Here is an 18,559-nt window from a genome sequence, read left to right on the forward strand (position 1 = left end):
ATAATATGTTCTAATCCACAAACAAGATGTTCCAGCACATGTGCACATTTGATACAAAGGAGCAAAAACAAACAAACAAACAAAAAAAATGTTGTTTCCCCAAATCATCAAATCAAATTCCACAAATATGTTAAAGCCCTCAGAAAATGTGTTGTCACAACTCCAAAGTTTGGAATAGTACCCCAAATTTTTTTTATTTGTTATAATCCCAAAATTTGCTGCATTTCAGGGCCTCCTGGTGGCCATTGGGCCCCAACCTTGGGAGTTGGATCTGTCTTCAGTAAGAAAAGGGCCAACTCCTCATCTATATGTACATGTATTGTGCAGTATATGTGTGTCTATGCGTAAGCCAGTGGGGAGTCACGTTCAGCGGAGAAGTGAGGTCAGAGTGAGCGGATGAGGAGCAGACACACTCACAAACATAAATACACACACACACACATAAAAGAGAGTGTCAGATAAAGGGGCGACGGCGCAAGGAAACACATGGCATTATAAGTGTGTGAGTCAGAGAGGGCAAGTAGAGGGCTGAAGAAAGGGGCAGTGGGCCTGAGACAAAGGCTGGAGATGGAGGGGTCGGTGGATGGGTGGGTGGTTCTCATTGTGGGGTCACTCTCTGTCTAGTTTACCCAGCTGGGGGACCAAGAGACCCAGACAGTCCTGATGTCACCTACTGTACCCTACCCTCCCAACTCCCTTACTTCCTGTCCCCGCTGGAGTGATGTCACAGGCCAGCTGGGGATGTCACGTCCACACCCCCCCATCCCCTCCGTCTGTCCCCTCTCTCAACTCGGCTTCAATCAGTGGCGTCCCACTGTGACCCGGGACAGTCAATGGAGCACGTACCAAACGCAGACAGAAAGGCAACCGGGTGAGTTTATTAACATAAATCATTTAAACTATGTAATATAGGCAGAACAATGCTAATAAATACAACAACATAACCAACTGTGTGATCCCGTAACACCGCATAATTGGTTTATTGTTGTATGTAATTCACTGGTTTCTACACAGTTTATAAGACAGAAAAAGAGGAAATAACCCGAGGAGAGCAGTGAGCAAACACTGTAACATGACTCGAGGGATTGCACCGGATCCAGTGACCTCGCCAACCTCTGCTCTGAAAACACCTCAAAGTGAACAAATGATCTAAACCACTCATGACTTTCTCATTTGATTACGATCGCTCACAATAACAGGTGTAGAGCAAGTGAACCAAGGTGGGAAAGGAAACGTGTCACTCCATTTTAGCTCATAAACCACTGATTTACTTACAAGCCTTGTGTTAAAAACTCATATTTCTGGCTGGATTACGAACAGCATTTAATACTGTCTTAAAAGCAGCATCACTACTGGGAGGAAGTAAAGTGACAGATTTATGGCCAAATGTGACCCTAAAGAGTTCCTTTAAGCATGTTCAACCTCTTTGAGTCACCTCAGACTAATGAAACGGCAGTGAGGTGCTGTTACAGAGAAAAATAGATGACTGTATGTCATATTCTACACAAGCATAATGTTTGTTGTTTGTTTTATATTGATAGTATGTGTCATTTCTATAGTGTGTGTGTGTGCACTCAGAGCAGCAGTTATTAGAGCTGACAGGTTTTTCAAACTCATTTGTGTGGACTGGCTGTGAAGTCATTCACTTATGTACTTATGTTATGCATTTAAAACTTTCTTTTTTACTGGGGACCCACTTCTTAAAACACGGCAGATGCAATTCATATTAGCTTTATTAATAAATCTTGGGAAGAGTCAATTCCTAGCCATTTTTAATTCATATTTTCTTAACTTATGTTAGTGAAAAAAAGTTAAATATTTTATAAATGAGAAAGAAATGTATTTAAGCTGAGTTAACAGGTCATCTCATTGTTTTTATTTCCTCTCATCAGGAAAACAATATAGGACATTATAGCCTACATCATAAATGGGACATAAAGACAGAATAAACAGGCTCTCTTTTTTTCCTGTCTTCATTGAAACAATATACTGTACTTTACAATATATGACTGCAAATATGTATAAATAAATATTTCCTCCATAGTTTTTTCTTTATTTAGTGATCCAGATAAAATGTCCCACACCCACCTGTGGATCATGACCCAGACTCAGGGAATGACCGCTCTAAAAGATTTCAGCTTATGTTGTTTATTGTGAGTTTGCTGTTAATTTATTGGTTATTAAGTTTTTTTTCTTACGTAAATGTTTTATTTTGTGTGTGAAAGATTTGTATATATTTTTATTTTTAATGAAATAAAACCTAAATCTAGATCACTGCAAGTTCTAATTCCCTGGATAATAAACTAATTTCAGAAATTATATTGTATTAACCAAGTTCAGCCTTATACCATCAGAAATTCTGTCACAATTAATTCATTCAAAACAAGAAGAAAAAGTACTGCTGAACTTTCAGTCTCAACTTTTAATAACAAGATGAAAAACAGGTCCTTAAACTCCTCATAAAAATTACAATTTCGGCATAAGAAGAGACAATCAAAAACTCCAGAAACACTAAATGAACCTTGTGGTTAGATTGTTTAGTCAGTTATTGTTTTCAAGGCCGAGTATGAAAATTCAATCTGAGTAAAATAAGAAAAAACAAAAAACATGTTTCAAACAACTTTGAGACAGGCTGACATTAAGTGGATATTAAATCTCTAAATGAAGTTAAACACAACAGACCACACTTCTACACAGTCTACAAAATCAATCAATCACATGATGAAATAATTCTTTGAATAAAGGCTGCTCCATATCCACTGGTATGAAGACAATGTAATTTATTCATAAAAAGTCTTGATCAGTTCAATGTGGATAGAAAGTGAGTTAAATCATTTGGTCATGGCTTAAATTATATTTCAAAACTCAGTATGAGACTAAACAACTGTTTTGATGAATGCTCCAAAACATGAATAATTGGACACACAAATGCTATTATTTTGAATACAAGCTGATACTATCACTACCCTGATATGAGGAAAATGTAATTTATTCATAAACTCAGTTTAATGTGGGCACAAAGTGAGTTAAATCATTTGGTCAAAGATTAAATTATATTTTCAAACCAAGTATGAAACTAAATGGTTGTTTGGATGAATGCTTATTCAGAAAATTCCCACTTCTACACAGAAAAAAAATAGTATTTTGAATAACTTTTTTGAATAAAAGATGATCATTGTTACTCCACTGGTATGCTGACAATGTCATTTATTCATAAAAACTCAATTTAATGCGGGTAGAAAGTGAGCTAAATTATTTAGTCACAGATTAAGTTAATTTTAAGATCAGCATGAGACTAAATGACTGTTGTGATGAATGCTTATGCAAAAAAAAAAAATCCCACTTCAGCACACAAACAATATTATTTTGAATAAAGGCTGATTACTATCACTCCACTGGTATGAGGAAAATGTCATTTATTCATAAGAAGTCAGTTTAATGTGGGTACAAAGTGAGTTAAATCATTTGGTCACAGATTAAATTAGATTTTAAGACTCAGTATAGTGAATGTTTCTCAAAAAAGTTCCCACGCAAAGTAAAACCAAAAGTGAACATAGGTCAAAGACTTGATTGGATTTGTCGGCTGAATTATTTATTTTGGCATTTTAATATGGTATAAATGACGGACCAAGATTTTTATTATTAGAGCTTTAATGTGTTCAGGAACAGGCCAATAGAAACGTTTCAGACTCGTCCACTCCTGCCTCTCTGTCCCTTCAAAAGCCATTCAAAAATACCATCAGAGGGACATCTCCCTCATTCATTCGCTGCTCATTTACAGAGAAACACTGTGCACACACACACACACAGAGGGAGAAGGGTCCATGCCCCCCACCCACACACACACACACACACTGTGTTACGTGCAGGCGGACAAGACCCCCCTTGTGGAAACTGAACACCACAATCTTCCTCCCTTTAGGCATCCCCTCTCCCCTGCCCTGAACCCACCCTGTCCCCTGCTGGCCACTGTCCTTAACCAAACACACAACACACAAACGCATGCGTGGACGCACACACACACACAGTACCCGACTTTCTCACACTAACCCACACACACTATACAAACACTCTCTGAACTTTAATATCGGATTATGTTTCAGCGATGCACGTGCGCGTGCCACATGCAGACACACACGCTTTGCTTTGTGCGCCGGTCCTTCTGAAAACACACACATCCTTTCACTTTCTTTGATGGGCAAGGAAATGCTCACACAAACACATAAACAAGACCTCCATCCCAAAACCCATTACATGTGTATGCTTTTCCTCGAGCTTCAGTTGAGTCGTTCAGGACCTGACGTAGCTCGCGGCTCCACCTCCCCTCCTGTCCTCTCCTTCTTTCTCCCGGCTCAGGCCCTACCTGATTGTCTGCTTGTTTTCCCTGGCGGCTTCCAGCTTCCGTTCCCAGGCTGGGAGGTGGGAGGTGGGAGCGCAGCCTACGACACATACTTTCCACCCCTGAAGGCTGAGGGCCAGTGGCGGTTCCTCCTGTCCACAGGCCCTACAGGAAACACTTAAGCCCTGCTGCTGCCCACCAGCTCCAAACTATACTCCTCTGGCTCAGGCCTCAGGCTGAAGGCGGGAAGAGTTGGGAGAAGTGCAGGAGGGATGGATGAGAAAAAATGGCACACTGAGGCTGTTTGAGGGACAGGGGTGAAAAAATAAAAAGGGCACCAGCAATGTATGTAGTGGTGCACCAGTACACTGAAAGTCATGATGCACTGATGGTGAAACAATCAATGGTTTAGATTGTTTTATTATTTGACTTAAATGGATTTTATACCATGTAGGGAAGCATATATATAATTTCATGTACTTTATTTCTAAGAAACACACATTAATCAACATTTCTTTAAACATGCCAATGTTAGTCAGCTGGCTGTTGGCTGATGTTTTAAAACCCATAAAATGATTAACTTCAAAGAAAGAAGACAACGAGACACAATAAAAAACAGCAACAGCAATGAAACAAGCCATGCAGAGACAAAAGACAAAACACAAGCCATTCAGAGCAACAAGAAGCAGCAGAACACCAGTACACAGCCACAACAAACACAATTTTAGCACAAATAGCCATGCAAACAACACGCAGCATCAACACAGAGATAAGCAGTACTGACCACAACCAGCTTCTGTCACATGCAGGCATACATAGCAGCACTAGACAGTAGACATAGGGACCCTGGAGGACACTGCACTATGTTTTCTCTATTTCAAGGCACCCTATAGAGCACTTAATCTTGGACACCGGGCCACCCTAGAGTGCACTTTATCATGTTCTTGAGAGAGTGCATGAGAGCGAGGAGTGCCAAGATGCAGACTGACAATATGTCCACTCTAATCCAGCTAAATCTGAAAAATGGAAGGTTTTTTACATCTGCCAAGAAAACATTGTGAAATAAGGTCTCCAGAATGTTTGCATCTGAAAATGACCCTGCATTTGGGGGTCACAAATGTGCAATTAAATGGCAGTCATGTAGGATACATTATCTGGGAACCATGAATGTATGGACAGAATTTTATGCCAATCCATCAATAAGATGCTGGGATATTTGATTGGTAGTGATATTATGTTCTCGAACAATCCAATTCTTTTCAATGGTCTTTGGTGTATTCAAACCAAGGAAACTGAGTCATACTCAGTGAGAGCTGTTCTTTTTATGATTGCACCTAAATTTCACTAAAACCACTTGCCAGTCAGAACAGTCAGAACCACCTAGTCAATGCATTCAAGGCAAAGGGTGTGTACAATTTTTACAGTGCAAATCACTAATATTAGGTCTGGAAATATGAGTAATTTAATGCTGTCCACACATTAAAAATGAAATTATATTGGTGTGATTAGCAGAGATATTTCAGACTGGACCGCTTCCCTCCATAGAGCCACGTTAATAAATGTGAAAAGCTCCTACAGTGTAAAGTTCGGCAGTTTGTTTTTGTCATTATTGTGCAAAAGTTCCACAGTAAACTTTAAGCATAATGTAATTCAAATGGTCTGAGAGAAAACTAGCTCCTCCTCTAGGCTCTGTTTTCTAGAGGTAGAAAGTAACTATGTACAAATACTTTCATTTGAAGGGATTATTGATTATTTTTGTTGGGTATCGTTGCACCTATAGCCTTCTCAATATCAAGACTGATTTCACCCTAATTGGATAAGACAAGACAGAAAATATGATTCCTTGGTAAGATAAAAACAACAAAAAAACATGTAACAAGATGAAAAAGACGTAACAAGACAAAAACAATGTAACAAGACGAAAACAACATAAAAGACGTCACGAGACAAGGTAATGTAATAAGACTAAAACAATGAAACAAGATGAAAACATTGTAAAAGGTTTAACAAGACAAATTGATGTAACAAGACGAAAACAAAGTAACAAGATGTAGCAAGACAAAAACTGTGTGCAAGACATACCACAATGAAACAGACAGAGGGAGACTTGACTGTGAGTATCAGAAGTATCTGTACTTTTACTTGAGTAAAGAATGTGTGTACTTTTGCCACCTCTGCTGTTTTCAGGCTGAGACTTGGCCAATCACAGTTCATTAGGGTAGTTGATTGTTGAGTCTCATTCTTAAAAGTATTTGACAACCTGGGAACGAGACTCAACAATCAACTTTCTCCAGAATCACTTACTGCATCTTTAAGTAATCAACGAGAGCAGGAAGAGACAGAATGGAGACCCAGCAAAATAACCAGACACTATCTTTCCAGCTACTCATCAGATGTTAGTAATTAATGTGGAGTCTGAGAGATTCAGTAGGCTGGAGAAGTTCTAACACTGTGAGAAACGGAGGAGTCAAGATGCTGAAGCAAGAGGAGCAGAGAGGAAAGACGGCACAGTGACATATTTTACCATAGGTGTGCTAGTGGAGTAAACAGGTTTGTTTCTTCTGCTTTATTTAATGGTGCACCTGCGGGTCTCTGTTCCCCACCTTTTCCCACTGGGACTTCTTGCCTCCATGTCGACTCTTCTCAGAGTCAGCGTGGCCCCTGTGATTAGTACAAATGACTCTCATTATGTGGTAATGCTGTAATTACATGACCCAAAGTGCTGCCCCGCTGCAGCGCTCTGCAACTTCTATCACGGTGAGTGACAGCACTCGCACACCCACCAGTCTGTGCAACTTGTTACTCATTTGTAAAGAGATAATTTTCCCCCCAGTTGTTTGCTTGCCTCTGGGCTTTTTCATGCTGGAGTTTGTTTTTTTCTGCACTTGGGGCTAAGCCATTCTGTCACTGTCGAGTGTTTGATGTAGTCAGACATGGAGGTGAACCCAAACAATGACGGCGAGGCTCTCATGTTAGATTAGCTCTGTTTTATATGAACTGAGTGCTACGGTAATCCACCCAGATCACATAATGGTAATTTGGTACCCATTTCCTCGTTCAACAAGCTTTTATGTAGGCCCAGTAATCATCTGCAGAGAGTTTGAACTGTACATTATACCACTAAAGCTCAAAACCAGCTGCACAGGCCAATAAAAAGACAAGTAAGGATGTGTTATTAGACATTAGGACTTCTCTACCATGCACTGGGTACATGCACGGCACTGAAAAAAGCAGATTTCTCCAAAATCTGACTGCCGGTTTGCCTCAGAGCTTGGATCTGTGTTTTAGTGGTGAGTTTGGAGGAAACGCAGACACTTACTGTTTCTTGCAGACGCTGCTTAAAAGCAAGAGTGGCTTTTGTAAAACATGGGTCAGTAATAACACACTTCAGCACTGAATGATATCATTTGGCACAGGAACTGAAATTCTGAGTAGCAAATCAACCGAGAAAGCTCCTGGAAACTGCCACTTTATTTTCGTTGCAACCGGGTGATTAACTGCAGATAAATGTAAACCACATATGAATTTGATGGCGAGAGGAAAAATGATTGTCATAAGGTCATGACTATAGCATCAGATAAACGGTTATTACGGTTAGCCAGATAAGATACCACTCGTCACATGACATAGCCCTGCTGATAAAGGAATGACAGAGGTGCAGCACATCATCAACTGTTACACTTCTGCTTTAACTGATAAAAAACTTGCCCACAGAGTAAATGTGATAAGTAGGCTGGGTGGTAGGATGAGATAAATTATACCATAAGATGATTGAGATCAACCAGTACAGATTTTGCTATTATGTTTCTGCTGAAGCTGAAGCTACACCTTTGTATCTCTCATTAAAGTGATAAAAACCTCAATGTTTCAAGTATTTGGGTCATTAAAGATGAGCGAAAACACAGCTGATTATTTGGTTTGTTGTGTTGACGCTTACACCCTGTTTACACTGGATCTGCATATTATCCAGACAATAAAGGTTCCAAACGAGCCTTTGCGTTTAGACCTCATATTTTAATGTGCTCTAGTGAGATTGTTAGAATTAATTGAGATTGGCTCTCCATCCTCTAGAACTTGTGTGTAATTTTTAAACCAGCCTCAGCCTCCATTAAAAAAAAAACATGGAGGTTTTGCGACTTTTGGAATTTGGGGAAACTTTATAAACTTTGCAAAACTCTGTCTATGACAAATTCTTTATTATTTGTCCCCTCTTGTAAATTCAGGAAATGTAACACATGAAGTTATTCCTTTCTCTGGAAGAAAACAAACAAACAAACAAAAAGACCTGTGTCAGTTTGTCCAGGTTTGTTGTAGTACTGGTGTTTTGGCTAGTCTAATAAATTAGATAAATTATCTTAATTATATGCCTTGTTAACAGTAGATCAGCTGCAGAGATGAGGTGACCATTGCCCACACAGTTATTTCTCACTGTGTATTATTCATTTCCCGTTTCACCCATATTTTCAATTTAATTTTCATGCAGTTCAGTTGAATAATGAATCTTTTGGTGCTTGCAAGGCACAGAATAGACAAATAATCAGTAATAAGAGGCATGTCTCTTATATATTAACAAATACATTAATGTTATGTTTAGTATTGATGCCAGCATGTTCTACAGAGTGTGTTTACACCTTTTGGAGATGTGTGCCTACCTACAGAGGTGGTCAGGCAGAACCAATCACGTTCCGATCATGATGCATCCAAACCTTGCATTAATGTGTTCCTCCATGTCTGGATAATGTGTCCGGATATAGACCACATTTTAATATAAGGTGTAAATGGTGTATTAAAGTATGAAAATGGTAGATATAGATTAGCTCTAGAAATCTTTGAAAGGAATAGTGAACAATCCAACAAGAAGGCTGGAGTCCACAGCCAAGGTGTAGTTTTATGAACAAATATCATGATGCAGCTGAAGTGGAGAAAACAAACCTTGGGAATTTTCAATAAAAGCAAACTAAAAGTTGAAGTAAAACCAACAAGTGAAACCCACAGCCTCACATGGTGCTGCCACTGTGGGAAATGCCACAACATTTGGTTTCGACCTCAGTTATACAAGGGCCACAAACATCAGAATCAATAATGATCAAGATGCCACTACTTTTCATGATTAAAAGCTAAATTATGCGTCATGAGGAGGTGAATGCATCATAAAACCTCCACGTCTGAATACTGATTGATCTGCCAAGCATTCAGATCTTTTACTTAAGTAAAAGTAGCAATACAATGTTAATATACGACAGTATAATATTACATGTAAAAGTTCTCAATTCATTTAAATTCTTTATGGGGAGGTATGCAGGGCCTTTAAAGCTGGGGTTGGCAGTTGTTTTTGGCATCACTGGGCAAAAGTTCCATAGTAACTTTAAAGCATATTGTAATTAAAATGGTGTAAGAGAAAACTGCTCTTACTCTTGTCTCTGTTTGGCCAAAGACAGGTCAGTAAGATGGTTGATTGATTAGTCTCATTTCCAAAATCAAAAACAATCAACAGTCTTTCTCAGAGTTGATTACTACACCCTTAATCTATAAGAATGCAAAATCAAAGTAACAAGTAACAACACAGTTAATAAAGTAGTGGGAAAAAAGCATTTTCCTCTGAAATGGTGTGGAAATACAGCATAATTTAGAAATACTTAAGTACAAGTACCCTAAAAATGTATTTAGGGACTTGAGAAAATACACTTAGATACTTTCCATCAACGCACTCACACAACAGCAGAGATGCAATTAGTACATGCACTAAGAAGTGACTGAAGATGTAGTAAAAACAGAATCTAATTTGACAGGATACTTTATGGAACAAGTATCGGCTCTCAAAACAAGGCTTGGCATCTGTGTATTGATAGTTTGGTATCACTGCAATGAGCTGCAGACCTGACCTGGAGATGTTAGATTGTATGGACTCAAACTGCCTCACAGACAGCAGCAGTTTACACTGAGATTGTTTCATTTTTCTTCCTAAAAAAATCTGACTGCATGCCATTGGAATTATTGGAAAGAGGCTGTGATGACATAAAAATATGTCTCATAGAGGCTTTAACCAAGTAGTTTTAGTTGCCTAACCATACTGGATATTGTAAAAACAATTAATGAAAAAAAAAAAACAAAAAAACATTGGCTCTGAACATTGAAAAATGTCATCACTGAACATAATCCAGGGTTTCGCAGAAATGTCCCATATGAATGTTTAGTCTAGAGAGTGGGGTGCATTCACTCTTTGACACTTGGGGCTCATCCAAAGTGCTGCAGACCATCGAGTCCTGTCTAGCCCTGAACTCTGTAAATTCTCCTGTGTACCCCGATCATTATCCAACAGTGGTTTTAACCTAGAGGGTGACCAAGGACGCAGGCTGGGATCTCCAGGCTGGGATTTAAACATATATGCTCTGGTCTGAGGATTACATTCACTTAAGTTAAGTTTGACTGCCCCTCTTTTCTTTTCCCCCTCTCTGTCCAGCCTGGACATGTCATATCAGTTGTTAAATCCTCCTCCTCCCAGTTAAGTTCGAACTACATAGGCTCTCTTTCCACATCCTGATGTAGTTTACACTCATTTTTTGCTGAGCTTGTGTTTGAGCAGGCCAGACAATATGAATGCATGTAATATGAGCTATTTTGAAACATGCACACAGAATCATAAATTAATAATATGAAAATGACAGCATCTGATACAGTTCTCATCGCTGACGGTGATGCATATGTTTACTCAGCTGACATTTTCATAACATGACATAATCTATCATCTAGATGTTAGCTATTAGTCAGCTAAAAGGTTAAAAAGGTGTTGACTGAACTTCCTGTGAAGTGACTTTATCACATGACTAACAGGATAAATTTTTTTGTAACTGTTTCATAATACAGTTTTGAGAGCAAGGAATGCAAACACACCTACCTGTGTGTGTGTTTTTTTTTTGTTTTTTTAATATTTGCTCCTACTTTCCATAATTTTGCAAGTCTGTATTTTTATATTGAACTTTTATTTACAAAGAAAACATCTATTAAATATATAGAAAACGACCTATGATATTTAGAAGTAAGTGAAAATCTGATAACATATTACAATAATCTGGGTAAAGGTCTGATAAACATAAACACTACTTGCTTGTTCATCCTTTTAAAATTATTTTGAGGAGCTCAATCTGATCACAGTAATCAGTTCATTTGCGTTTCCTGTTTATTTGACTTTCTATTCCTGGAAGCACTTTCTGAGCTGTGTTCACCACAAGAGGACCTAGTTTACTGTAAGCTACAGTTTAACGCTGTCTTCTGAAAAACCACAACTGTAATGAGTCAACCTGCATAAAAGATTTAATTCAACTTTCGGTCTATTATTTTTTTATTGTCTCACTGATCCTGCCCCTCACAAAGCTTGTGTTGCAAGACTCAGTTCACGTGTGTGCAGGAGTGGCTTCCGAATCTCAGTGGCTACAAATTTTGTTTCTTTCCTGCATCACCATTTGCATTTTACTGTTTCATGTTTGCTTTCCGCTACATAGATGTTACATCACCGCTGATGAAAACCCAACATTTCCTGATTTTGCTGCTTCATAAGAAAAGCTTTTAAATAACAAAATAACATGGACTCTTAACGTGAAGAATTTATAGGAAATGAAGTGTTTATTCGTTGTTACAGCAGCTCTACTCCAGCTATGCTCATCTTCAGTTAAAAGACACACTTTCAAGCAGGTAGCCATGATGTAATGGATGTGCAAATCCTTGCCATGCTTGGCTGTCAGACTTAGTCAAGCCTGGCCGGCACATGTGTACGGAAACAGTGTATAGATACATGCTTACAATCTGGCATCTGGTCGCTACGTTTTTAGACAGTCCTAGCCTCACATCCTGCACGCTGTTATTGGCGGAGGACTACACACCCACTGTCTAAAGGCTGACACACAGAGACATCCAGAACACAGCAAAATAAAAGAAAATAAGTAAATTAAGAGCGATTATACATTGTTTTCCTTAGAAAATCCTGCTCAATCTGCTTTTAATAATTTGCACATGATTGTAACAATTCCATATTTTTTGTGCTGATGACACGTTTGGATGCATTTCTTACACTGTTAAACTTTGTTAAAGCATTTTGAAGTGTTGCAATGAAAAGTTAATTTATTCCTACCACATGGGAAGAATGACACATGGCGAGGCCAAAAAAGAACCATGTCTGGATGTAAAATCAGGTTGAGGAGCTACTGATTTAAAGCTCAGTCTGGCCTCCTCCCTCTCACTATTATTAGAGGGCGTGAGTGAGTGCACTAATCCTGATTGAATTACATAGTAAACTCACTAACTGGGTATCCAGAGCTAAGACAGTGTCCTCTGTGTACCCTCCACTCAGAGCAGGAAGCTGCCAGCCTTTCTGAGATTAGGCCTGTTTCCTCTCTCCACAGTGCACTCCCAGCGACCTCGCGGCCCTGTGACCCTCTGACCTTCCTCCCGCTATGTATGGCATACACACCATCAGCCGAGGAGTGTGCCAGCTGGCGTGACACACACACACCCTCACCCACACACATGCACAGACACACAAACCTGCCACTAAATCATTCCTCAGAAAATGACACTTGAGTTCCATTCAAAAACAATGTGGCCTTTTCCTGGCACACGGTTGGAATGCTGAAGCGTTCAGCAGACACAACACAGTCACGTATGTCAATACTGTATCCATACACAGCTATACTCCAGTACCCCCCTTTACCCCTCCACGCCTCCCCCTCCCTCTCTAACAAATTGTGGCAGTAATTTTTCCCTCTCGCTGAGTTTTACGAGCCTTAATGTGAAGCACCTGTAGCCACAGAGAGGCCAGACGAGGGCTGCGGGAATCTCTTTGTGACCCAACTTCAGCCTAGGACACACACTCAGGTACATTCACAACTTATATTTCATTGGTCGTCTTTCCTTTGCTGATGATGCTGAAGGTAGACAGTTAAGCATTTTTATTAATGTGGAGATCAACAGCTAAAGCTAAAGTTAAATTCAGTCTACATGCAATCCCTAATAAAAAAACTTTTTTATTGGTCATTACCAATTTGCAAAATACCCAAGTACATATTTTTAACTGAGTCTAACCATGATATCGAAGCAGGACAAAATATCCACTGCTTTTCAGGTCATATTGGGTAACGGAACAACATTTTTCTGTATCCATCCTTGTGAATAAATGCTTTGCAATTTGAATAATGAATACTGAATAAGCTTTTAAAAAACTTTTAGTGATATCTCCAAGTTACAAATAAAGATTTTTCCAGAGAACCAGAGAATTGTTCTGATATAAGGCAAGTGATGTTGCAACAAAGCAGCCTGTAGTTAAGATTCAGAGTTATTCATAACTAACATAACTTTTTTTTTTTAAAGTCAGCCTTGTTTCTTTGTAACTGTTGTTGACTTCCTTGTAACTCCCAACACATGACAGATCGTTTTCCTTCTAAACCTTATAACCCATAAAAAGGTGGATGGAAAGGTGGAGCTTCTTAACCTTATTAATGAGCCTTCCTTCCACTTAGGAAGCTAATAATGCTAACAGCATGGCTCTGTGGGTGGCAAGGTTTGGTGGTCAGTAAATCACTTTGGTCAGTAGAAAGTCTCAACAACTACTGGATGATTGGCCATAGAGTTTTGAACAGATAACCATGGAGCCTATAATCATAATGACTTTGGTTATCACCTGAGTTTTCATCAAGCACCACCAGTGGGTCAACATTTGTTCTTATTCAGCAATACCTCAACATCTATCAAATGGATCGGCACAAAATTTGGTGCAGACATTCATGGTCTCAAATGATGTGTCTGAATGACATTTGCCATTACAGCTTGACTCAACTTGACTCAATGCACTTTTGGAAGAAGTACTTCTCTTGATTTAAGTTTCTCCTGCAGCAGTACCCCTCATGTAGGTAGGATACTGTAGCTAATCGTCATAGCAATGCTTGGTATGACTGCATCATCTTCAATGCAACACAAACACGCAGGAACAATGGAGTCTATTACAGCTCCATTTCCGTTTCCGTTTGACATCCTTTCAGTGGCAACCAAATAGAGGAACCACGTGTATATTTGTGAGGTGCTATTTTTCATATTCTTGGCTGTGAATTTAACGTATGTAGTTGTGGTTTGTGGTCGCTGTCCAGGATGTTGCACAAACTATACTACCCTCCGACCAGTCAGTGGTCTGTAGTTTTTTCACACCACCATTTAGCAGCTCAGCTCACATGGAACGTTGACTGAGATGGTACCCAAAAAAGTACCCGCTACCAGGTGGTATAAACGACATTTGACAATGGAAAACCAAAACAGAGCAAGTTGAGATGAACCATACCATGCAGTGGAAACATGGCAAAAGTTGATGATCTGACTTTTTCTCTCTTGCAGTTAGAAGGTTAGCATTGTTGTTGCAGAGTGAAAAGTCTAGATAACCTTTGGATGGATTACCATGCAGTTTGTTATAGACATTCATGGTCTTTGTGAACTTTGAACTGACTTTCCATCTAAAGCCATCATTAGGTCAAAATTCCAACTTTGTCACATATTGGTATTTCTGCAAACATTTTAGGATAAAAAGATTAGCAAATTGCTTAGTTCAACATTAATTTTAGAAAATAATACAAGCTCAGCATCAGTAACCACCCACTGGAACAGAGGAGATAAAAAAAAAGTGAGGAAGTGATGAAATACTGTAACGCTTCCTCTGTGGTAGGTGCAGAGTCAGGCAATGAAGAAAACTTATAAAACGTCCAACGTCCCATCTGTATATTTTTATCCTATGCCTAACGTCTGACAGAAGTATAGGATGCTGCACCTAAAAATACCAGTGACTGTATACACAGTGCATCATCTCACAATGACTGTGGACAACCAAGGTCACATTTAACACTCCACAAAGTTCATGGCACTTGCTGTTAAATGGAGGGTGACATTCCTTTCATCTGACCGTATGTGCGTGTCGGTGCGTGTGCATGTGCAAAAACGTACTCTATTGAGGCCACATGTAACACCCAGGCACTCAGCTTGCTATGAAAACAAGGGGTCATTAGTCAGCGCACCAGGCTGTAACCTGCAGTTCTCTGAGGTTTCAGGTCAGCTGCTTTCTATTACCTCCGAGGGTTGACTCTATGCGCCCTGTTAATCCCGCCCGAGTCATCAAGTTTGGATACAAACACTGATGCTATTGATGGCCTTTTGCTCTGAGTCACTCAAGAGAAAACCCTCAGACGAGCGGTTGTATACATGTGCGTCTGAACACCAGCTAACCCTTTGACCCGGTCACTGCTGCGGTATCCACATCCATAAAAACTACTTAAATCTCTCACTGTAAAATAATGGCACACGCTGCTATTATTTTTAGTCAACCGTGCACTAGGCTTATGTGTGTGGTTTCTGGACACATCTCCTTTAATTATCAGTAAGGAGCCATAAGCAAAGTGAGCACAAACTCCTATTTAATTTGGCTAATTAAAGCAGGACTGTCAATTGACTCGATTGCAGCAAGGCTATAATTGTCATATGAAGCCTGTCACCACAGTTGCACCGCAGACGATACACAAAACAGGCACTGACTTTGAGCATAACGTTGACTCTGCTGCAAAGGATACAGAGGTGTGTGTGCTGTTTTTTAATGGAGCTTGCTCAGAATACTTTCTTATTTAAGTCATGTTTATTTGGAAATGCCACCAGTTTTCCTGTGTGAGTAAAACTCACCGATATAAATACATCAGACTGCACCAGCCTGGTGACCACAGATGTCTTCAAAAATGAAGAAAAATATGAGTTACACTTTAAGAAAGCAAGGCAAGGGCCAGAGACCAAAGGAGATCAGCAGTAAAGAGGTAAAAAGGGAATAGAATAAAAAGGATTTGACATTCTAGGCATAGACGTATAGGTAACATTGGCATTAGCAACAGAAATGAAACCTACCACACTTTATAATTATGTTTAGAGGTAATAACATATATATAATCTATATTTTGGAGGGATGTTGGGTTGAAACAGGTCTTCAGTTCATTGTCTTTACTCACACACTTAATCCTTTTTACATTTGAACATTTTGGATTGATGACATTGGAATCAGTGATGATGAAAAGTGGATTGGGGGAATAAAGAATAGCAGCAGGTTGATTTACAAGCATATCATGTTTTCCCTTTGATCTAGAGATTTTAGTCTGCGACAAGGCAAGGCAAGACTCCTGAAAATGAGCCTACTAATGATTTCACCTGTTTGAGCCTCGCCTCTTTTCAGGTATGAAAGTTTGGTTGTACATGGTGAAATAAGGGATTTACTTGACATCATGCTAACATGCTAGCCTTTTCAAATGCTACCTGCACTTTCAGACAAAAGAAAGACTCCAGTAGCCAATGTTGTGGGTGGATGTTATGTTTGCAAGTTTGCTGTACTATTGTACTGCTAGCTTAAGACATCAAGTGTTTGTAATATATAACTATAAATGTATGGGTTGCAGTAGGGTTCCAGTTTATTTATGTTGTAGCAAGAAGCCGATTAATATTTGGTAAGCCGTTGATCCCTGGCATGTTATTTTACGTCTGTAGCTTACTGGTATCTGACAGAAATGTTAACCTAAGTAATAGTGTTTAATGTAACAAAAAAAAATACCATTAGATATGTAGTACAGCTGCTATTAATGTTTTGTCATTTCAGAACAGTTAACATAAAGACAACTGAATAAGTGTGCTCATGTTTGGATTCATTAATCTAACGCTTATTATTATTATTATTATTTTAGTCATTTCAAACATCTGAATTAAGTCTGTGTATGTGATTCCATGACTCAAAATGCTCTTCATTTTGGTACTTTTACAAATGCAACTGACATGTAGCCTGCCTTTTATTTACTCATACTAATACCTTCCCTTTCTTGCATTAATTTTTCTTCTGTGCTACAAACTACTCTGTTGCACTTGTGCATGTTCACACATCTACACATTTCTCACACACCTGCTCTCAACCTTTGGTCTGTGGTTTCTTTGGCCCTCAGTAGCTGAGGTCTCAGGCCTCGGATGGTGTTAATCAAAGACTTATTTTGATCCAGGTCCAGTTTACTGAGTGAGGAACAAGTTCAGTCAGTGAAGATATGACTGCAGGGCTGCACAGCTTATTTGAAATGGAAATGAGCGCTGCTTCTTCCTGTCCTAGCTGCCACCAGAACTCACGATGGTAATTCCCCATCTAATTTATCAGTATGAATCAATTCCAAATGAATAGATTATTTCTTTTTTTTCTGCGGAAGGATGCCATCTGTAATGGATCAGAGGCTTGTGAGGAGCTGTAGAGTGTGTTACAGTGAGGTTTGAGTGTAAACCTGGGTTCAGTAGAAACACTTAAAGCCTTTGATAAACATTCTTATCTAGAGGTGAGATGATGAAATATGATCTGCTCAGACAGAGCAGAGAGCCAAAGCCCAAGGGGGGTGTGTATGTGTGTGTGTGTGTGTGTGTGTGTGAGTGAGTGTATACGCGTGTCTATTAGTTTGAAGGCGGTTGTCCCCACATTGCCTCTCTGTCTCTTCATCTGCAGCGCTGAGGGCCTGTTTTTATCAGCTCCATCTCCACAGCTGACAGTAATGTGTGCCCACCCATGTAGTCAACTCTCCCTGTGTATTGGTGTGTGTCTGTGCATTTATGTTAGAGTGTGTGTGCCAGCCAGCAGGCCAAGGCGATGCTCAAACTATTTTGGCTGATTTATAGAGCCTCCTCAGGCTTTGGAGAGATCCCCTTTATGACTAAAGACAGCGAAGGGTCTTTGCAGGGACAGCCAAGCTTCATGACTACACTGGTGCCAACTCAAGAACACACACACATGCGAAGGTATGTGTGCTATGTAGACACAAAGAAACACCCACGCAATACCCCCACCAATAAAGAAAACACTTCTACTCTCTGAATGGACAATGGATCGATAAGTAGAATCTGACTTTTTTCACAAAGGAACATTTTATCCTTTTGGCGCTCAAAACCGCACACACTCAACCAAAAATTTTGGCTGCCTTAACTGTGGTTATGCTACTCAGTTTTTATTTGAAAAACCTTGTCTAATTTCTATTTCTGAAAGTGCACTCACAGTGGGATGCAGACCAGTGTGAGCATGAGCATAATCACTCCAAGTCCATTAAAATCAAATTGACGAACAGGTGGTGGAAAATAGCTGAATTTTATTTTCAAAGAACGTGTCTTCTGATATTGTCATATACACTTAGCACAAGTCTT

Source organism: Lutjanus erythropterus, chromosome 4, assembly GCF_056507025.1.
Source record: "Lutjanus erythropterus isolate fLutEry1 chromosome 4, fLutEry1.hap2, whole genome shotgun sequence".
Classification (NCBI taxonomy): Eukaryota; Metazoa; Chordata; class Actinopteri; order Lutjaniformes; family Lutjanidae; genus Lutjanus; species Lutjanus erythropterus.